This window comes from Macaca fascicularis, chromosome 11 (assembly GCF_037993035.2).
Source record: "Macaca fascicularis isolate 582-1 chromosome 11, T2T-MFA8v1.1".
NCBI classification, from domain to species: domain Eukaryota; kingdom Metazoa; phylum Chordata; class Mammalia; order Primates; family Cercopithecidae; genus Macaca; species Macaca fascicularis.
The window spans coordinates 91,511,609-91,536,096 of NC_088385.1; the positions used below are offsets into that span (position 1 = coordinate 91,511,609).

Below are 24,488 nucleotides of genomic sequence, written 5' to 3' on the forward strand. Positions count from 1 at the left end.
TCTTTTTTCCCTCACCCCCCTCCCACCTTTTCTCCTAAGTCCTCAAAGTCCATTGTTAAACTCATCTTTTAAATATCATTTAAAACAGTATCTTCTTGACTTTCTGGGTGATTTTCTTTGTTCGTCAATTCTAAGGTTTTCTTCAACTATCTCAGTGTAAATTTATTCCTTTTTTTACTTCCAACTTTTATTGTAAATTCAGAGGTACATGTGCAGTATTTGCAGGTTTGTTACATAGGTAAATATGTGCCATGGTGGTTTGCTGCACAGATCATTCCATCCCCCAAGTACTAAGCCCAGCAGCCATTAGCTTTTCTTCGTGATGCTCTCCCACCTCCCACTTTCCAACCGTCCTCAGTCTGTGTTGTTCCCCCATTGTGCCCATGTGTTCTTATCATTCGGCTCCTACTTATAAGTTAGAACATGCAGTATTTGGTTTTCTATTCCTGCATTAGTTTGCTGAGGATAATGGCTTTCAGCTCCATCTATATCCCTGTAAAGGAGATCATCTTGTTCCTTTTATGTCTGCATAGTATTCCATGGTGTATATGTACTTCATTTTCTTTCTCCAGTCTATCATTGATGGGCATTTAGGTTGATTCCATGTCTTTGCTATTGTGAATAGTGCTGCAACAGCACTAATTTTCAATACTATTAAGTTGTTTCTCAGGATACAATATATTTTACAAAGAACTATTTGTTTTATATGTTAATATTATGTTCTAGGCAAACATCTTTTCATGCTTTTTTTGTATCCCTCAAATACATGCAAACAGTATCCATTCAAAGCAATGTTAAAGATTTTTTTTTTTTTTTTTTTTTTTTTTTTTTTTTGAGACGGAGTCTCGCTTTGTCGCCCAGGCTGGAGTGCAGTGGCCGGATCTCAGCTCACTGCAAGCTCCGCCTCCCGGGTTTACGCCATTCTCCTGCCTCAGCCTCCCGAGTAGCTGGGACTACAGGCGCCCACCACCTCGCCCGGCTAGTTTTTTGTATTTTTAGTAGAGACGGGGTTTCACCATATTAGCCAGGATGGTCTCGATCTCCTGACCTCGTGATCCGCCCGTCTCGGCCTCCCAAAGTGCTGGGATTACAGGCTTGAGCCACCGCGCCCGGCAATGTTAAAGATTTTTAAACAGGTAGAAAATTCCTAGTGACTGTTTTTCTAAATCAAATTAAATACGGTTCTGCCCACTTCTCAACCCAGATGTCTCTTACCAGATGGTAAATAAATAAATAGATAGCTTCTGTCATTGACTCATCTTCTGAGAAGGTCCTGAAGCTCTTTCTCCTGTTAATACATGTGACACTAGGTCCCCTAGTTTGATCAATTCATAATTTAAGTTCAGGTGGTTCCTGGATGGTGGGCATCTCCATTGCCTTAATGTTGAGAATTCTTGCCATAACAAGAAGCCTATGTTATACACCCCAGACATCCCATGTGCTCCATCATCTCTGAATCCATTCCCTTCTGAGGTCCTGCTACCACTCCACAGTGACACTGTTCTGCTGAACTCAGGTCCTACTGTAAGAAATTAACTAACATACCCTTCTCAGCTTCAGAATGTTTCCATTTTCCTCTTCTCAGGTTACTAGTTTCCACTTCTCTCCTATAAGTCATTTCCTGTACACCCTCTCTCTTTTGTAATGAAGTTCTGGATGTCTTATAAGTTTCCTTCAAAGAACCTGCATGAATTTAATGTTGGTGTCTTTTTCCTATTATTTGACACAGCAGACTAAAAATGCTGAAATGTTTTGGTTTTTTTTTTTTTTTTTCCTAGATCCCCTTGTTTTATTACAACATACACAGTTCATCACTAGCAAAAATGTTTTTAAAAAGATGGCTTGATTTGTAAATATTTCAATTCACAGAAATGTAAATGAACAGAGGCAGTCTCAGAACTTAGAAATTTCAAGAAGGGAGTAAACCAAGCCTATTAACCTGAGACTTCAATCTTACTGACAGATGACAGTATAACTTTGACCTCACTTACAGCAGACAATATTAATAGTATGCACTGCACATTATTGAACATGAGCAAAGTTAAAAGAAATCTAATAAATTATCTTACTTCCTTTCTCATTAAATTTCAAATTGGCCAATTTCCATATGAATAACATTTGTGCTAGATGAAAGGAAGTACAGTTCATTATTTATAATAAGTGTCTGACATCACAGATCAAATAATTAAATTATAAATTGGCAATGCTGACCTGACATTTAGGAATAATAGAGAACATAGAAAACTGATATTTAAAAATAATAGCCCTTTCCTGAAGTACTTACATGAAAAATTCTTACAACAATGAATTATGAAATAGAACTGAGTTACTTTCAAAGCTAAAAATTGTGTGCATGAAATGATAGAAATAATATTTAGAGTACTCACACAGCAGCTTGAATTAAGATAGGCAAATAGTAAAACAAAAATCCTATATGCTTACATCATCAATAAACTGAAAATATCACAATTATAAGATGTCGCATTAAGGTAGATAAAAGATCTGGAAGTTTTATCCTCTGCAAAGCCCTATCTAGAAAAACAAAGAAAGTTAGAAAAAAGCCATTTTAAAACATTTGTTGCTACTGCCACAAATGAGTTACATTCATTTTAAGCATCCCCTGAAATGAGTAGACAAAATATTAAATTTTATGCTTGACAATTTACAGAGTTCCATGAACCTGATTAAAATCTATCCAGATCAATTTCAAACAATGTGCAGGAAGTTATGTAAAGTAAGACACTTGGCAAATAGATGTGATGCTGAGTGTCTCCACTTTTAAAAAGAATATAGGACATCACGCCTTAAGAGTAGTCAAAATCAGATGTTTCTTAAAAGAAGTAATGTGAAAATGTTTTAAGAAAATTATAACAATGTATGCTTTTACATTTATAGTCCCTAGCAGTTATCTTGGTGCTCCCCTCTGTAGTTCCTGCCTAGTCACACTCATTATAAATACTTGTGTAATTAGACGAAACATTTTACCAGTTTTTTATTATTTCCATTCAACTTGCATGTTCTGCATAGAACATATATTTTCTTGTCCTGCTACATATTAGCTTCCAATATCTGTGTAAATTTATTCTTAAGAAGAACTGATTTTAAGTAAAGCATTTATTTTAGACTGTACCTCTAAATGCCAGTGCATTCACATTATGTTTATTTTATTTAAACTTCATGCTTGACATAATATTTAGAATATGGTAGGTAGAATTCTATGATGACACCAAAAAATCTCAGCCTCCTGGCATTCATAGCATTGTGTAATCCCCTCTCCTGAGTAACTTGTTCTAACCAAGGGATAATCACAACACTGAGAAGTTACTTCCATGATTAGGTAACTCTGTGATTTCTGTCTTGCTAGCAGATTATCTCTCTTGCTAGCAGTGAGGAAGCAAGATGTTATGTGGAAAGGCCCATGAGTTAAGGAACTCAGGGAAAACTCCAGCCAATGTGCAGTGAGGAACTGGGGGCCTCAGTTCAACAGCCCAGCCCACAGAAACTGAATCCTGTCAACAACTCCTAAGAGCTAGAAGTAGATCCTCCTGAAGTTGGGCCTTCAGGTAAGTCCCAGCCCTGGTTGATACTTGGATTGTAGCTTCATGAATGGTCCTGAATTACAGGATATGCTAAGCCATGCCCAGACTCCTGACCAATTATGAAAATATATATATATGAATAGTTTTAAGTTGCTAAATTTGTGATAATTTGTAAGGCAGTAATAGATACTGAATACATAGAATAATACAGGAATAAAATAAAAGAGCAAAAATTCAAATGTCAGGAATTGTCAATATTAAGAGTTTCTCTGCAGCCCAGGGTACGTTTTCTGAGATATTCCCTATATTACTTTGAATATGTGGACCTAGCCTTAAAAATAACAAAATACCACCATCCGTTCTGTTGCTTATATCATGATTCTTTTATTTTTAGCCCCTAGCATCCATTTAATCACTAAGCGCAGTTGATTCACACATATAAAAATGTATCACATCCAGTCACTTTTTTCCTTCTTCACAGTTTTCACCATCACGTGGCATCTGAAACTTATATCCAGCCCTCTCAATTCACTTTATAGGCCCTCCTTCCTCCCTCTCTGATCCATCTTATTAAGATAATTCAGAGTGAATTTTCAGAATCCACATCTGATCATGTTTCTCTTTTTTATGTCTTTTGTAGAATAAAGTCACAAATCTTTAATGGAGTGCACCTGCATAAACATGATCTGGCACCTGCCGGCCTCTCCAGGTTTCATATGATGAATTGCCCTCTATACTGTAGATAGACTGACATTTTGTTTTCATATCCTCACACGGACCACACTCTGTTCCTCCACATGCTGCTTCCTCGGTCTGGACTGTTCTTTTCTTCCATACCGGTACCCATACACAATTCCCTTAATTAGCCTATTTGTTTAAAAAACTAATCTCCGCTTATAATAACTTCTTCAAGGGAAACATATTTCCAATCCCTTGTTTAGGTTAAATTTCCCTTTCACATATTTTAATGGTTATCACAACTGGGCAGAGGGAAGAAGACAATAATGCTGATATGTAGCAGGTAAAGACCAAGGATGCTGCCATGCATCCTATACTTCACAGGATAGCCCCCCAAAAAGAAGCATCCTGTTCAAGATGTCAGTACTGCTGTATTGAGAAATTCTACTCGACATGTTAATACTTATAGAATGAATAATTTAGATAACTAATGAGCACACTAGGTTTTATTAGGAAGAAATGCAAGATGAGAGAACATGAATAAACAAAAGCTTTGTTTCTATTAGAATATTATTTTCCTTTACAGTTATTTAATAGAGATGGATTCGTTCATTTCCCCTTTTATTACGTATCTGTTGACTCTTAGACATTATGCTTGGCGGTCTTGGGGATTCTTTCAGACCCTTTATTCAAGGATCTTTCATACCAGTGGAAGAGAAAAGTTAATAAACTAATGAACAAATAATTACGTTGTGATAAGTGTTAGCAAAGAATTAAACAGAGGGATATCACATAAACTGGCATTGGAGACGAGAGTTGGCAGCACATTAGCAAGGATATAGAAGGTGTCAGACATGCCAAGAACTGGAGAAAGAATATTCCAGGTGTAGAAATAGTGGATGCAAATTCCATTAGACAGGAAAGACCTTCGTGTAATCAGAAAACTGAAAGGATTCCAGTAGGATTGGATCATACACATTCGAAATTAATTCAAACTGTGATGGAAATTTATGGTTAATATATCCATGAGTAATTCAGTGAGTTGTAATAGACCAAGGTCTGTTGACTATAGCTCATGGAGCAAATATGGTCCACTGCTTGTTTTTATAAATAAAGTTTCATTCGAACACAAAAACTCCCATTTATTTACATTTTATCTCTTGCTGTTTTCATGCTTAAAAGAAGAGTTGCAATCAGGAGCATATATTCTGCAACACCTAGAATACACACTGCTAGGCCCTTTAAGAAGTTTGCTGTCTATTATTTTATTCAATGATGCATCCTAAACACCAAAACTATGTCTGGTATTTTATAAGTGCTTAATAAATATGGACTGGAAGAATTAATGTCAAATAGGCAGTAAGGCTTATACGCTTAGACATCAGAGGATAGGTGTTAAATCGAGACATACATTTTGAGAGTACTAACTTAGTCATCATTTGAAGTCATAGGATTATATAAAATTGCATTAAAACACCATTGTAAGTAAAGGAAAGAGAAATTGAAATAGTAAAAGAAGTAAAGGGAAGGAGATCCAGAATGGAATCTCAGAAGTGTGTTAAAATGTAGACAGCTAGTAACAAAACACAGAATTAAGGAGAAGCCTGTAAGGTAAGAGAAAGAACAAACATTATACTGAAACGGGAATGAAAAAAGAAAGGAGGATAATTTGTGGTGATTTGGAAAGTGGAGTTCTATGTAAGGTGATAATGATGAGAACCAGATTAGTGTTCTGAAAAAAGGAGCAAGTAATTACTAACAGTATAGACGATGCCTCTATTTTTCGCTATGACACCAGCAGAAGAATGTAATAGTATTTGAGAGGATGATGTGAGGACAAAGAAAGGTTTTGTTTTAGGTGATTAGTCTTTCAGCTACGAGACACTTTAAGCTGAGAGACACTTTAAGCTGGGAGATTTTAGTAACAGGAATTCTAGAGAGGAAAAAAATGCAGCTGAGTGAAGAACTAACTGAAGAACTTGAAAAGCTGAGAAGGTGAATCAAGGAACAAATGAAGGACATGCTGTTTTACAGAAGGGACATTAATTGCATTATAAAAGAGGTTATGATGGAGAAGATAGAAGCAGGAAAATGATTTTAAGATTTGGTAATGGGAATATCGTGTCTCCAGTTACAAGTAACAGAAAACATGATTCAATGGGAGTGGGAGTTAGTTTTACATGTCAACTTGACTGAAACAGGGGATTTCCAAATATCTGGTTACACATTATTTCTGGGCATGGCTGAAAGGGTGATTCTGGATGAGATTAGGATTGAACGAGAACAGCATATGAATCCAGTGGCATCTGTAAAGTAGATTGCCTTCCTGGGGTGGGCATCATATAAACCATGGAGGCAGAAGAAACTCACACATTTTCTTCCTGTCTGTCTGCCTAAGCTGGAACATGGGTCTTCTTCTGCCCTGAAACTAGGTTTTACACCTTGTTCTCCCCTGGTTCACAGGCCTTTGGTCTCAGAAAGGAGTTACACCATCTGCATTCCTGGCTCTCCAAATTGTAGATGGCAGACCATGGGACTTCTCAGTTTCCATAATTCTGTGAGCCAATTATCATCACACACTCATGCAGAACATATCCTATTGGTTCTGTTTCTTTAAAGAACCCCAGCTAAGGCAATATGTTTAAGTAAGAGTAGGATTTGTTATATTACATATGTTAAAAGTCCAGGAGAAGAACTAGTTTCAGGAGTCTTTGAATTGGTTACTCAAATGTTGTAATTATACCTGGTTGCTTTCCATTGACTCTGCCTCCAGTCTGTGCATTAATTCTTTGTGCATTGCATTAATGGCAGCAGCTGCAAATCACATCTTATAAAGTGCAAGCTTCTCTTTCCCGGTACTATCAGAAAGATCTCCTTTCATTTCTTCACTAGAATGTCTTTATTTAAGGGTAGAATGTAAACTACTTGATTGAAGTGAATTATGTTTTTCCCCTAGAATTAAATACGGATCAACCTCATCCACCTACATTGCTAAGTGTTGAGATGGTAATTAGGAAAGCCAGTGAAACTCTGAAGTACAGTAAGAAAAAGAATGGTGAATAATTACTGATGAGTAAAAACAATATAAAGTGTAATCCTAGCAATTTGGGAGGCCAAGGCGGGCGGATCACTTGAGGTCAGGAGTTCAAGACCAGCCTGGCCAACATGGTGAAACCCTGTCTCTACTAATAATAAAAACAAAAATAAAATAAATATAAAAAAACCAGATGTGGTGGCATGCACCTGTAATCCCAGTTACTGGGGAGGCTGAGGCAGGAGAATTGCTTAAACCTGGGAGGTGGAGCTTGCAGTGAGCCAAGATCGTGCCACTGCACTCCAGGGTGACAGAGTGAAATTCCATCTCAAAAAAAAAAAAAGAAAGAAAAAAAGAAAAAAAATTAAATTTAAAAAATTTAAAACAAATAAAATAAAACTAAAGTTAACTTTATAAGAGTGATGCAAATTTTGTTACACAATAAAAACATTAGGCCAAGTGCAGAGGCTCATGCCTGTAACCCAGGCTGAGTGGGCCAATCACTTGAGGCCAGGATTTTGAGACCAACCTAGTCAATACAGTGAAACCCTGTCTCTACTAAAAAAAATACAAAAAAAAAAAAAAAAAAAGTTAACCAGGTGTGGTGGTGTGCATGTGTAGTCACAGCTACTTGGGAGACTGAGGGATGAGAATTGCTTGAACCCAGGAGGCAGAGGTTGCAGTGAGCCATGATTGAATCACTGCACTCCAGCCTGTGTGATACAGCAAGATTCTGTCTCAAAAAATATATAATAATAATAAATCATTCTTTTGTGTACATTCTGAAATTATGCAAATTCATCATTTTGAAAATATAGAATTTTAATCATTTCAAATCTCAAAGAAGTGGTGAACTGTAAACTATATGTACTATATTTTCACACTGTGTAATCGCTTTAACTGAGACTAGAAATTACAGTCTCTTCCTTGCTGTTGTTTGTATGTATCAGTACTTCTGTAAAGGATTTGTTTATTCTCGTGCTATTACTTCTATATCATTATGTAACTTAAAATGTTGTCTTATAACAATGTCATGAGGGCCGGGTGTGGAGGGTCATGCCTGTAATCCCAGCACTTTGGGAGGCCGAGATGGGTGGGTCACCTGAGGTCAGGAGTTTGAGACCTGCCTGGCCAACATGGTGAAACCCCATCTCTACTAAAAATGCAAAAATTAGGAGGGTATGTTGGTGTGTGCCTGTAATCCCAGCTACTTGGGAGGCAGGAGGATCACCTGAACTCGGGAGGCGGAAGTTGAAGTGAGTCAAAATAGTGCCACTTCACTCCAGCCTGAGTAACAGAGCGAGAATCCATCTCAAAAAAAAAAAAAAGGTCATATGAATACTCATTAACTTTTGAGGGTGGTGCTAAAAATGTGCTTACTGTGCAATATCATTAGAGAGGAAGTTAAAGGTGATCAAAGCTATTGAAGACTGACAAATGGCATCATTATACACCATGTGGTTAATCTAGAGGAGAGCACATTGCAGAATATCAAAAATAATGCTGTACAAATAAAAATCAACATTAAAGGGGAAAAAATCTTAATGCTTTTAAATTTATTTGTTCCTAGAATGAACATACGTGAACACAGACACGTGCACACTCACTTTGCATTCAAAGAGAAAATTGAATCTTGAATTGAAGCATGCAGGCTTTGAGTTATAAAATGTCTTCAACAATTCATCCATTAGATAAAATATGACCATATTTTGTGTCCACTATAGAATATAAAACTGTCCCCCTTTTTAAAAATTCAGTTTTCTAAATGAAAATGAAATGTGGTCATGAAGTAAAAATAAAAACATGACAGAATTATATGGTGGTTTCAACAGAAGTCATTTAATACTTTAGTAAATACAAGTCATAGCCTACAAACTCACTTTTGTAAAAAATTTGCATCTCTTTATGTTCTATTATGCAATTTAATTTCTGAGTGAAAATCCCCATCCCTGAGCTAATGAGAAATTAAACTTGGACCTCTCAGGCATTTATTCTCTTTTGGTAGAGAAATAGTTTCAAATACAAGAAGAAAAGTAATTATATCCACTCACAAATACACTATGAAAATATAGTTTTAAATAATTCTTGAATACTCACCTGACATTTGCGGTACTCATTTGAGCTATAACAGTCAGTTAAGGTGTGTGTTTTCTCTAACAACTTTCAGGTGCTTGGGAGCAGGTGCAAATGTGATGAATATTTGGGTGAATTCAGGAGAGTTTTATCAAATGGGTACAGTAGAAACAGAATATGTCAAGGAAGTTAAGGTTATTGTCAAGGATGCATTTATTATATGACCTTTATCAGGTGCAATTACAGATTGATAGCTATGTTATGATATTGACATCATTCACATGGTAAGCAGTTAAATATTTTAGTGATATAATATAGTGGAAGAAAAATGAGCTCCAGTCTCCAACAGAACAGAATATTTATACTTTTAAAAAATAGCATTAAAGTCTTCAGAGTCAATGTATGAATCTAACAGCATATAAATACATAGCTTAAATAAGATTGGCTCATACCAGATTTTGAATCTTGTTTTCTGTTTTAGGGTTTAGTGTCTTTCTGGTTTTAATATATATATACACACACACATATGAATATATATATATACATGTATATATGTGTGTATATATGTGTATATTCATATGTATATATGTGTATATATGCATCCATATACATATCCATATAAACATACACATGTAGATATAGATGTGTGTATGTATAATATACATTATCTGTGTAAGGTAAAATGTGGAATGCAATTATGGATATGCAGTCATGCATCATTTAACAAAAAGGATAAGTTATGCAAATCCTTAAGTGATTTCTTCATTTGTATGACCATCACAGAGTATACTTACTTAAACTTATATGGTATAGTCTGCTACATACCTATGCTATATGATATTGCCTATTGTTGCTAACCTACAAACCCATAGAGCATATTACTGCACTGAACACCGTGGGCAACTGTAACACAATTTTAAGTATTTGTGTATCTAAACACAGAAAAGATAATGTATGGTTCTATGAAGTTAGAACAGCTATGATATCACTAGGTGATAGTAACTCTATTAGCTCTATTATAATTTTATGATACCACTTTTGTATGTGCCATCTTTCATTGAGTGAAACATTCTTATATAGTACATGACTGTAATTATGGAATAACAAAAAGAGGTATTTTGACAGTGTTAAAGATGAAAAAGAAGTCAATATAAGAAAACAAATGGTCCCTGGGAATTTATCTCAACATCATAACTACATGATCCCTTCTTAAATCTCCTGGTAATAACTCAGTACAATCTAGATTATAGTTCCATCTGTTCTGTGTCACTAGTGTAGGCATGTGAAAACACACACACACACACACACACACACACACACACACATACACACCTTGAGCAATAGGTAGCTTTTAAAAAATCACGTTGGGCCAGGAGCGGTGGCTCATGCCTGTAATCACAGTACTTTGGGAGGGAGAGGTGGGCAGATTGCCTGAGCTCAGGAGTTCGCGACCAGGCTGGGCAACACGGTGAAACTCTGTCTCTACTAAAATACAAAAAATTATCTGGGTGTGTCTACATGTGCTTGTAGTCCCAGCTACTTGGGAGGCTGAGGCAGGAGAATAGCTTGAACCCGGAAGGCAGAGGTTGCAGTGAGCGGAGATCCCACCACTGCACTCCAGCCTGGGTGCCAGAGAGCAAGACTCCATCTCAAAAAAAAGAAAAAAGAAAAAAAAGAAGAAAAAATAAATCATGTTATTGGAGTCATTTGTTTGCTTCTGATTCCAAATACATTGTCTATAAATTCTGCTAAAGGCACAAAAAAAGATAAACAGTTTTTACTCCTGCTACTTCGTTTAACACTAAGGAAATATTGAATGATCCAGGGACTCTTGATACACATTGATGGATGCAGTAAATATTGAATATCCAAGTTCTAAAGTCAATATTTACCTCAAGCAACAATGTATCACAATACTTCTTCAAACGAGAAGCCAATATAACATCATATATCAGTGTGTATATGTCATAGGTTATATAGTCATTAAAATTTTTGGAAAATTATTCTAGCAGTTTCCACATGAAAATTTATCTATTATGAATACATTATAGACTACTTTAGTTTGTTTTATTTCTAAAAAGGTTATCACACGAGTTCTGATTTTTAGCTGTTTAGAATCTACTTGTATTATCTACTAGTGATTAATACATCAAAATGATTAAGTGATGTTCAGTTTCCTCTTTAGACATGTTATGAACTTTATATGAATCTACTCCCTTACCATTTCATAGAATTAAAGTTTCTACCATAATGCCTAAGAGATTTAGGCATGAAAAAATACTTTCTATATAGAGAGTGACTATTATGCAAGTCCACAGATGCAAATGAAACATGATGAATACATTAGAAGAAAATCAGGAATCCTATGGTAAATACGTGTTTGTTTCTTAGAGCTATTGTAACAAATTACCAGAAAGTTTTAACAAAAATTTATTAAAAAAATAAATTAAAATAACAAAAATTTATTCTCTCATGATTCGGGAAGCTAGAAGTCTGAAATTAAGGTTAGATCCTTCTGGAAGTGCCAAGGAAGAATCTACTCCATATATTCATCTTAACTTTTAGTAGTTGCACGCAATCCTTGGGATTCCTTGGCTTGTAGATGCAAGACTCTAATCTCTGTCTTTGTTGTCACATTGCATGCTTGATGTGTGTGTCTATCTCTGTGGTTCTTCCACTTGTATAAAAATACTAGAAATATTAAATATAGGGTCCTCCTTAATCTATGTGACCTCTTAAGTTAACTATAGGACCTCATTGCAAAGACTTCATTTCCAAATAATGCCACATTCACAAGTTTCAGGTAAATATGAATTTTGAGGAAGCTCTATTCAAAGCAGAATACTATATAATTAGGCTTATGAGGTGGATGGTCCCCATGTATTCATTACAAAACTAAGCATATTTTTCTGTCCATAATAAATACATAGAGTTTGTCTAAGCACTTCTGTTTCTGCAAATATGATAGACATGATGACTGGAGAAATCCATTCAAAACTGAAAAACTAAAAATGCTGCACATATTATATATGAATTCTCTTTAAATTTATAACCGAACTAGCAATAAAGAGAAGAAAACCCCTAGATAAAAAAAATTATAAGAAACATGACTCTAGAGGGGCCATCAAAAACTAAAGCCAACAGCTTTCCCCAGGACATCTGCCATTCCTTGTCTACAGCTCCACATAAGTGTGTGATGGAGAGCAAAGCCTACAGCCTGTGCAAAAAGAGAATTTGGATGGATGCCTTCATGTAATACCTTAACCCAAAAGGAGATGCTATGAAGATTGACTGTCTCAGCCTTGGTTCTGGATAGGTACAGGCGAAAAATATCTTCCCCTAAGAATTTCTAATTACAAATCAGAATTGAATTTAAAGTAGTTCCAGATTGGTACTGTCCCAGATGCCTGGCGAAGGAAATATAACTTCCCCCGAAAGAAATCACCGTCAACCCAGAGCTCAATGTCTTACCATAGGTAAATTCCTACAGAAATTGAGCTCAAAGTTAAAGTCATAAAATAAATAATGAAACAAGCCAGCAGGAGCAGTAGAAATAATAGCAAACAGAAATCCATCCATAAAAAGTGCAATTTTCAGTATTATATAAGATAGAATATGAAATAAAGAATTTAATATGTTTAAAATTAAAAGAAAGGATTAAAATATAACAAAGAAACAAAAGATTTGAAAAAAAAAAAAAAATCCTGTGGAGTTTTTAAAAAGGACCAAATAGATCCTCAAGATATGAAAAAAAAAGTGACAGTTAAAACTAAGTAACTTATTTTTTATGTACTAAATATTGAACACATCTGAAGAAGGAATTTGTGAACTAGAAAACGTATTTGAAGATTTTTCCCATAATGCCAAAATATTAAGACATGAGAAAGATAGAATGAAGAGTTTCAGAGAGAAAATAAAGTAGGGATGAGAGACACGATTCAAAGATCTACTGGATGAGATTTCCAGGACTGACCAAAAATACAAATAATCAGATTTAGGGAAGCAATAAAGGCCTTATTATGATGAATAGGAAGAAATTTGAAACTAAAACATAACATCACGAATCTTCAGGTGAATGAAGGTAAAAAGAATATCTCAAAAGAAGCCACATTTAAAAAATACAAATTTAATGCTTACAAAAATTAAAATTAAATAAAAATTAATCAGATAGTTGATATTTTCAACTTCCACAATGAAAATCAGAATATACACAAATAATTGGAAAGAAATGACAAGGTAAAATCATGTATCAGTTATTTAACAATAAGAGTCCATTAAAAATACTTTTAGCCGAAATAAAAACTAAGATGATATAACCTGAGGGAGTTCTTTCGTTTATACAGCAAAAAAAATAGTTAAATAGATCCAAAAGAAAAGTCTAAGATGCAAAAATAATGGTGAGTAAATAAAATCGGAAATGTAGATAAAATCTAAACAAATTTAATTTCTGGGATTATACAAGATACAATTAAGATACTGAACAACCTTAAAATCAAGGGGGTTCTCACTGAAATTAATATCTTTAAAGATCCTTACATTATTGAGGCAGAAGATGGAAAATAGGCAACAGAAAGGAGTAAAGGAGGTTGGGGAGGTGGATAAAAAAGGTAGAACAAGAAACCCCATAATAAAATAGTAGAAATCAATCCAAATTGTATTAGCAACCTCATACAAATAAAACCCTACCCCGGTTATGTTATTTTACAAAGACATGCCAAAATATGAGCACAAATAAAGATTGAAAGCAAAGTGTGGAAAAATATATAGCTACATACAAATCAAAGAAAAGTTAAGAGTAACTATAGTATAATGAAGCGGCGCTGTTCGTCTAGGGTAATACCTGGGGTTCGTTGTCTCACGCCAAGGAAATCCAGGACTCAGACACACCAGAAATGAGGTTAAGAGTGGAGGTTTGATGGGCGAAAGAAAGAGAAAATTTTCTCCTGAAGAGAGAGGGGTCCCAGAGAAAATGGGTAACCAGTTCCCTGGTGAAATGCGCATGGTTTCGTAGATGAGCGTGAGGAGATGGTGTCTGATTTACATAGGAAATGAAAGATTGGTTGGAACAGGTGTTCTATTTACATAACTTAAGAAGAAGCTGGCCGCCCCACCTTAATCTTTTATTATGCAGATGAGTTATCTACCTGGCCTGCGCCATGTTGTCCGCCTCTTTAATGTACAAGTGGCGGCAAAGAAGAGCGAAGATGGAGCCTCCAAGTTGAACATACCTGGCTTCCAGGTAGCCCTTTTCTGTTGGCATAGCTACTGGCATTCACCCATGCAAGCTTCCACCTTGCTTATCTACGTTTGCAGCTCAATTTTTCAGGCTGCTCTTTGTTAGGAAACAAATGAATTGGGGACTGCTTTTTGTTAAAAGAGAAACGTTGCTGAGGACTCTGTTGCCCTTACTATCTGCCTAAATAATTTCTTTTTAGCTCTTGTATTAATATCAGACCAAAAGATTTTTGGCAATAAATGTTACTGGAGAAAAAAAGCTACACATTATCTAAATATAAGGCACATAATTTAAAAATCAATCACAAAAAGAAAACTAGAATTAGAATAACTAGATTAAACCCAGAGACCTCTACTAGTTTTATATAAATTTAGAGGTTCTAAAGTGTCCTTGAGAATAGATACTTTGGTGGCTTAGTTCTCAGAAATAGCAGGCCTTTTTGCAGGTATCTAATACAGTGTGCAAAGTGTTAGAAATTGCTTTCTTGGGACATAGTTTGTACTTGAGTAGTGAGTTCCAGACTTTAGTGCATATGGCAGGGTAGACATAAAATGGGAGTGCTGTTAATGTTACGAGAATGGAGAGACTTCACTGAAAAGCTTTGGAATACATTGCAAGCAAACTTAATGAAGAAAATACATTAAGTGCAAGAGAAAATAATCACCTAACCAAGAGCACTGTAAACTAGATTATTGGATTAGGAATGGGGAAAGTAAACTACACCATACGGGAATATATAGTTTTCTCTTCTGCACTCTGAAACATATCACATTGAATCCCGGATAATTATTATATCAAAAATTTTAAGAAAAGCTCTTTTTAGAATTTGGATTCAAAAATTCATTATAAAAGTTTGTTTTATGAAGTTATAGATAGTTACAAAACAGGCCTTTTTCTAGTGGACAGTCTTTGTGGAAAGTCTTTTTTATTACTATTAATTTCATTCTTAAAGGCTATGATTTATAAAATCATTCAGCAATATTTTTTAGCTTAAACTTAAGCTCTGCTGAAAATCATAGAAAAGTTATTTATATTTACGTAAAGATTACACCATCTGTTCTCATTTTTTTTACATTATCAACATTCAGGGTTTTCTAAGCTTAAATTGCTCAGAGAAATAACGTTGGTTTTCCTCTAACTTGTTTCCTACTGCATAAGTAAGGTGTGAAGTGAATAAGAGCTTTAAAACCCACTGAGTATAAATATCCAAGAATGAGGCTAAATTTTTCCAAGTATGAACCCATGGCTTGATTTTTTTTTTTCTTATATATTATGATGTCTTTTATTTTTTCATTTTAAAGAAAATATTGGAGCTTCTAAAAACAATGTATATTCTGGAGTCAGAACTACACAGAAAGAGAAATTTAAATGTTTTGCTCTGTCTGGCTGGTAACCATATAAATGTAGTTAAAAAGACATATTGGGTTATTTCCTGTTCTTGTTAACTAAGCTCATTCCTTGTTTGTTTCTAATTTGCATCTCATTATTTAACATATTGGCTTTTCTTCTCTAAATAGGAAAAGAGTGCTAGATAAAGTTTTAAGGGTTGATTATAAAACTTTCACTAAACTGTCTTAGGTAGCATATCAATGCAAAGGGTATAAGTAATCTTGAGAAACTTCTTTGAATCTTAAGAAACTTATTTCTCTACAGAGAATTTTCCATTGGTTTCTGCAGGGAGTACACAACTGCTATGCCCACGCATATCTGGAGCACTGCTCTTTTTCAAATTGAGTACATGTGTATTTATGTCTATATATACCCATTTTGATAGTAATAAATCAAAGGAAGAATTTCAAGAAGTCATTTGGTCTATCCTCACATCTCTAAGCATAATTGCCTTGGAAAGAGCCCAGAAAAAGAATGACTTGACTTTTCACTAATAACATCACGAAAATGATTCCACACCTAAGCATAGTTCTCTCTAGCATTCCAAACCTTTGAAAGAATACATTTCTACCCATTTGAACTTAAACACTTTAGTCATTTTACAAACCCATTAATTTTCACGTCCTACTCTCCTGATCACTCTTTTCAACTACATAAAACTAGCAAAATAATTTTGCCTTGTGCTCGTTGTTCCCCAAATCCTTCTGCTTCTTTTCACCAAATTTTAAAACCAATAAAACACTCTTCAGGATCTCTTACTTAATTTGTTATAGAGACATTTACTAATGTGTTTAAAACATGTATGGGGGAAAAATAGTGAAGACTGAGCCAAATAAGACTGAGTTGGAGAATTTTTAAATTGGCAAGCAAGTCAAAGAGGAAAGAAAGATCATAACAGTTATTTTCCTTAGATTTCTTATAAAACACTGACAGAATGTCTCACTATTATGGCTCTATTATAGCTCCGGAGTTTACGTGTGTGTGTGTGTGTGTGTGTGTGTCTACGAAACCATTTTACTTTCTTAAGTACTGAGCATGGGCCCAGATTTCATATAAGATATACTTACTGAGGTAGAAACACAGATTTACAGATAGGTAGACATATTTTTTGATTCAAATCTATCAGAAGTGTTGCATATTGCCCACAGTTCTTCAGTTATACCATTAAAAATCCAGTAATTTTAAAAAAGCATAAAAATGAACTATGGTAATTATTATAAATAGAAGTAATGAAAATTGGATAATGTAAATTACATTTGTATTTAGATTTTTAATTTAATTTTTCAAAAGCAAATTTCTTTTCCTCAAATAAATCTTTGGTATTTTTCTTAAACTGTTAGCTTTATACTTACTACATAAATTATTTCTCACTGATTTATATTTCTCAATTTTCACTCTGTTCACACACATTTATCAAACTTAGAACTCACCAATTTTAACAGAGTATGCTAAAACATTAAAAAAAAATTGTTTACTATTGGGAACCATTTCAATTTAAAATGCATAAGCAATCACTGTATTAAATAACCTCTCGGGCCAGGTGCAGTGGCTCATGCCTGTAACCCCAGCAATTTGGGTGGCCGAGAGGGGTGGATCTCTTGAGGTCAGGAGTTTGAGACCACCTTTCCAACCTGGTGAAATCCCATCACTAACAAAAATAAAAAAAACTAGCTGGGCCTGGGGGCGCACACCTGTAATCACAGCTACTCAGGAGACTGAGACAGGAGAATCACTTGAAACCTGGGAGGCAGAAGTTGCAGTGAGCCAAGATCACACCACTGCACTCCAGCCTGGGCAACAGGCAAGACTCCATCTCAAAAAACAAAACAAAACAAAACGTTTCTCTTTATGAACAATATTTCTAAAAGCTATATATAAATGTATTAGTTTGTTTATGTGTAAATGACAGTGGCAGGAACCAAATGGAATTGAAGTAATACAAGAATGGGAGTTTATTGGCTCAAACTACTAAAATGTCAGGCTGTCGCATCACAAAATTCCTGGAGGCATCATTTACATAGAATACAAATGAATAATATTTTCTGATGTCATGTGACACAATATATTTGAATTCAGTGTGTTAAGAATTTTTCATTAGAATTTGACCTTTCTTCATCTCCCATGTCTTTTCAACTCCTTTTTTCTTTGTACTTATTTGATTCTCAAGCAGATCCTCTTCGTGTGCTCAGCAGCTTCAGGCTTTAATTCTGTCACTTTAGGGACCCCAGTAGAAAGGGAATACATCATTCTTCATCATTTCAAGAAGTTCACGAGTTGATGCTCCATTTTTCTGCCTTACGTACTTGTGTCAGAAAACAATTTACAATGGTCGTGGGAATGGAGTCAAATCTGTATAACCTGAGTGGTCCCTAATTTAAACTAGTCTACCATGAACAGAAGCATGTGAAATGGATGCTGAACAAACTATATATCAAGTAAAATAAATAAATATGATTAAGAAAGAAGCATAGAAGTTCCAGGAGGAAGGTTCAAAGATCCTTCACAAGAGAAATGAAAGCCATCTTCAGATGGGGAGAATCTTTATGAGCCAAGGATGTCTGGAATATTGACCTTTAGAAATGGAAATGATGATATTACAAGACAAGTGAAATGAAAACATGAGGAAAAAACTTTGAGACCCTGAGACAAGAAATAATGGAGTAAATACAGTGAACTACCTGTTATATAATTTTCAAACTGAGATGAAACGAAAGAGTCAGATAAGAAAGATAGATTGGAAGCTGTTAATGAAGGGCTTTGAATGCCAGGATAAAAAATTGGGACTAAATGGACTATAAATAATGAGTCAGTAATGACTTTTGAGCCAGGGAGTAATTTGTTCAAATTTGAGCTTTGACAAGATTCACATTGCAGCTGTGCATAAAAGGCATGGCGCCAAGGAAGGACAATTTAGGAGGCTATGGCTGTAGCCCAAGTAAAATATAATGAGGCTGTGAACCTGGAAAGTGGTGGTGGAAAGAGGAGTGAAATTTACACATCTCTTTCATGAAACTACCCCTTAACTCCTGTCCTTGCTTATTTCTATTACCTGAAATATGTATATAAAATATTGGTATCCTAATGAAAAATCCACTGGCCTTTCTGAAGCCTTGTCTTCTTTAATTTCTTTTCATTATTTGTCACTGTGAGCAAATAATCCTTTTATAAATCATTTCTTTCCTGGCTTTTATGGCAGTATGCCACAGAAGAGACAGATGGATGCATATGTGTATCCCTCATTTCTTCAAACATTCAGTTTTTAAATCTCTCTTCCCTGCTCTCTTTTCTTACCCAACTTTTCTCCCTCTCTTTTACCACTAAGTAGCTGCCTCCTCATTTGATATCACCAGCCCTGGCCTTTCTCTTGAGCTGCAGAATCACATTTGTAATAGTCCGCCTAATATTTCACCATGAATGCCCTATCTTTTAAAGCTTAATTTGTACAAAAACCAAATCCATCATCTTCTCCTCTGAGATCATTCATCCCTCTCCAATTGTGTCATTATTTTTCAATAATCTTTTCATTAAATTAGAGCCTGTTCAAATGCTACCTCATCCATGAAAAGCCGTCTGATGTGTCTATGTATGCTATTTTCTTCTTTGCACTGGCAGTGTACCTAATGAACTCCTGTCGTGCCACATACATCCATTAATTTATTTGTTAATTCAATAAACATTTATTAAACCTTGAGTATTCAGACTCTCGTCTAGTAATTTAAAAAATACAACATTGAGCAAACCATCAAGAATAATTCTCTGCTTGCATGAAATATTTATATTCAATTGCAGTGTCCTTGTATGTAGAATGCGTATAGACATCTCTGTATAGCAAAGGGTATGTAATAGAGGATTTTTGGGGATAACATATGTTGGATGAATTAATGAGTGGATGAATCATTAGAACTTTATCTTTTTTAATTTCAAAATATTTTGAATGATGCTGAGTATAAAATCATGGTATAAGATTCTGAAAACAGGGTTATACCTTATGTTTTTTATATTACTTATAATACCTGACTCACAATATTTTATGTATATTCCTCAGTTTTCTGCAATATTTGTTGACCATTTAACTGAAGTGTTCTAAGAAGTGTCATATTGACAATATATATAACAGACAACAATGAGTGAACGCATAGATCATTCTTTTGTACCCAGATTTCTAAAGGATAAATGACAGTCTATGAGAAAATAAACTCCATGAAAAGCTTTGGGTGAATTTATTCTTACGTGAGTTCTTTTCAACTACACTGAAAACATGAAAAGGCTTACATTCAAATATGAATGAGGGAATTCCAAGGGATTATCTATATCTTCTAATCAGAAATGTCAAAAGTTTTTATCAGGGTTTCTCTGGTAAATTAGCCCAATACAAATTATTAGAATAGGAATTTGCTTAGTAACCTAACGCAAGGCTAAGATGCATAAGAGAATCATGAAAATGTCTTTTTAAAAACTTTTTGAAAAATTGTGCTTAATTGTACAGGTTTTGTTCCTGAATAATTATTTTTCTGCAGTAATTGATGTACCATATTACACATATGGCATATTGCTACTGTTAGATATTTAGGCAGAAGACAGATTCTATAGAACTCTTCTACTGGCGTTTGTGATGGCAATAAAAAGATTATCTATACCTTTACAGGGTTTCTCAACCTTAGCACTTTTGACATTTTGTGCCAGATGATTTTTTGTTGTGGGAGCTGTCCTGTATGCTGGAAACATAGCACACATGTCTTCCACTCACTAAATGCCACTCACACCTCCAGAAGTGAAAATCAAAAATGAGTCTAGGCTTATCCACATGGTAGAAGGGTGAGGGTTCTCCCTTGCTTGAGAACCACTGACCTTAGTAATGTTGAGTTATCCTAAACCTGCAGGAACTGAAACTAAAGAGTAATTAAAAAACAAATTCCTGAAAAGCTGAAAATGTGTTTTTAATGAGCCATTTTATCTGATTTGCGTGACTATTGAGCATTTTAAAAATATACGATCTTCCCCTCCCGTTCTCAGTGAAGATAAACCCCCTCCGTCCTCTTCATCTTTGGACTGAAGTTGGAAATGATTGCCATTTCCTGGCTCTGTTTGGAGAGGACTGAATGCGATTTCATATTTCTGATCTAACTGAACCCTGCCCCATGAAAAATAAAATCACCATATGTAATATGAAAATAAAAGTACATTAGGAAAAAAAATCTATTTCAATTTTTCCCCAAATCATAATAAATTCCATATAGCCAAAGAGTTCTGTAACTATAATGTGATTATTCGATTATTCCTTTTTTTTTTTTTTTGAGACTGAGTCTTGCTCTGCCGCCCAGGCTGGAGTGCAGCGACCGCATCTCAGCTCACTGCAAGCTCCGCCTCCCGGGTTTAGGCCATTCTCCTGTCTCAGCCTCCCGAGTAGCTGGGACTACAGGCCCCGCCACCACGCCCGGGTAGTTTATTTTGTATTTTTTAGTAGAGACTGGGTTTCACTGTGTTAGCCAGGATAGTCTCGATCTGCTGACCTCGTGATCCGCCCGTCTCGGCCTCCCAAAGTGCTGGGATTACAGGCTTGAGCCACCGCGCCCGGCCAATGTGGTGATTCTTAACAAATAGGTTATGCTAGTGTTGTTTTGCCTTTCTCTGAGGTAAACACTGAAAGGTTTTCTTAGAAAACAAAATGGATATAAGCGCATTGTGACATAAAATATCAAATGTAATCCAGATACTTTTGAACTTTCGTTTTAATAAAGAAACAAAAATATTTTTTATTACATACCACTGCCTTATAAAAAGAAAAAAAAAAAAACAGAATAAATGGAAATGTAGAAACATTTATCTTGCAAATGTAGCTTCAAAGGTAGCAATTTGGGATTTTTTAAAATCACATTTGTATGTCCTCTTGATTGTTTTCTCACAGCGGATTTAAAGAGCTTTCAAATAACAATCCCCTGGGCAGAGTAATTTTGCATGTGCAGTTAGGTCTTGTGTAATGGAGAAAACAGAACCAAAGGATGATGTTCCTATCGTATAAAGCCATTTTCTTTCACCTAAATAAAAAGAAACAAGAAAAAATAAAATAAAACTAGTCTACAAGGTAAAAAAATAAGGAGGAAATTGCAATGTGTTGAGCAACTGTGATATTGTGGCATATTGGTTACTATATTTTTTATATTTAGGAGCAAATGTAAAATAAATGGAATTCCAGGAAAGCCTGAATAATGACCAGTGAGCATTATTCCACTGTGGGTTTCCACACACAGTTTTCATTAAATGCCATTAAATTGTTTGCATCTGGTTTGGGCTTTGTAAAACACGCACAGGTTAGAAATGGCGGCGATAGAATGTATAAGCTATAATTTCCAAACTGAAATAACTTTATTTAATCCAACAAGAACCATGTTCTCGGGGTCATTTTATACAGATGTTCAAGCAGCTTTCCTTCATCTCCTAGTGAATCAATTTAGATATTTGGTGCAGTATCATTTTTCTTCTTGTTAAAAATTGTCCCAGTTTTATGTGCCATTAGTTGAATTTTTAAAAAATATTGAACTTTAACCAAACAGTGGAACTGTACATGTAGAAGGGTATCTAAAACATAAAAGAAAAATAACTGCTACTATTTGTGATTCTTTGCATATCAAGGGCATTCCTTCAATAATCAAAACAAATTCACTGGAATCTTGAAAACATCTCATTTTTCAAAACATTATTACAGGATTTATTTTCTTTGTCATTTAACAGTTATTGTATATTATCTAATAACAGCTACAGTAAGCCACTGAAGGGTGAAATAAGCTTACAAATATACCAGAAATTAATTCAGCATCCTTTATTCATAGTCATATAACTTTATATTCATTCAATAACACCAAAAAAGTCAATTTTAATAGAACTTTATAAAATGATTCAATGTTACTATATATTAGAACTTTAAAGTATTTCCTCATGTAATATAAATTTTGTTAATTTATTATTTGTCTCCTCTACCTAAAATGTAAACTCCATGAGGTTCCAGAATGTTGTCTGTGTTCACTGCTTTAGGCTTTGTATGTAGCTACATATCTGGTCTGTATCTATCACACAATAAGTATTTACTGAATGACTAGGTGAGTGAATGAAAACTACTCAAGTATCATTCCAGAAAAAATTAATAGTTTGCCTTCATTTTTTAAAATGTTAAAAACCAAGTTCCCACATGAAAAATTTGCTATGAATATAAACTTTTAAAGGACAATACGTTTTTATATTGGCAATAATCTGCATATAAATCTTGGTTTCTGCCAAATTACAGAATTTCTGTAACTTCAAGCAAGTAGTTTACTTTCTCTGAGTTTGTATTTCCTTTTTTATAAAATAAGAAACCTACAAAACTATGTAACAAAAAGTAGATGCTTAAATAAAATTTTTGTTTTCTTTTATAAATTATGGGAAATCATTTCTTAAAAGGAACTAAACTATGAGTAAATGCTAAGTGGCAACATTACATTGCTTTGTGGTGCCTTTTTTTAAATACTTATACCACTGAAGTATGTGAAAAACTATGTATTTGTAGGCCCTGTGCCAAATAATAAAATATCATCCTCTTAAATTAACCTATTCTTTATGTGGTCTTGCAAATAATAGGCCCGCTGTGAATTTGATGTAGTTTAGCTTTGGACTTTGTGCCTTGCATTATTATAGCAATAAGAGCATTATGCCTACTGTCAGAGATTATGAATCCATTCTTACACTAAAGTGGGAAGAGAGCTTTCAGAAAACTTTTCTTAATATGTATACAATAAAAACCTGGAGTCACATAACACTCTACTTTCTTTTTTTCGTTGGTGAAGATTTTTGTTTTTGTTGTTGTTGTTGTTTGTTCTGTTTTGTTTTTAGACAGGATCTCTGTAGCCAAGGCTGGAGTGCAGTGGCACAATCATGGCTCACAGCAGTCTTGACCTCCTGGGCCCAAGTTATACTCCCACCCTCTCCTCCTGAGTAGTCAGGACCAGAGAAGCAGGCCATCACACCTGGCTAATATGTGTGTGTGTAAGAGTGTGTGTGTGTGTGTGTGTGTGTGTGATGGTTAATACTGACTGTCAACTTGATTGGATTGAAGGATACAAAGTATTATTGTTCCTGGGTGTGTCTGTGATGGTATTGCCAAAGGAGATTAACATTTCAATCAGTGGGCTGGGGAAGGCAGGACCACATTTAATCTGGTGGGCACAATCAAATCAGCTGCCAGTGAACATAAAGCAGACAGAAAAACGTGAAATGACAAGACTGGCTTAGCCTCCTAGCCTACATCTTTCTCCCTTTCTGGATGCTTCCTGCCTTCAAACATCAGACTCCCAAGTTCTTCACTTTTGAGACTCAGACTGGTTCTCCTTGTTCCTCAGGCTTGCAGGCAGCCTATTGTGGGACGTGAGACCGTCTAAGTTAATACTTAATAAACATATATATATGTATATATGAGATATATAAGTACATATATATTACATATACAATAAAAGTATTATATATGTATATGTATGTATATGATATGTATGTATATTTATATATGTATATA

At 34.8% G+C, this 24,488-nt stretch overlaps 1 long non-coding RNA gene across 2 annotated transcripts in view; it reads right to left on the reverse strand.

Annotated features, from left to right (window-relative positions):
• Nucleotides 1–14,321, reverse strand: part of LOC107126749 (uncharacterized) — a 96,674-nt gene extending 82,353 nt beyond the window's left edge. For both annotated transcript variants that reach the window (XR_001483525.3, XR_010579519.1), the window contains exon 1: nucleotides 14,165–14,321. This is a non-coding gene — a long non-coding RNA (uncharacterized lncRNA). The remainder of the gene's footprint in view (nucleotides 1–14,164) is intronic.
• Between the last annotated feature and the right edge of the window lie 10,167 nt (nucleotides 14,322–24,488).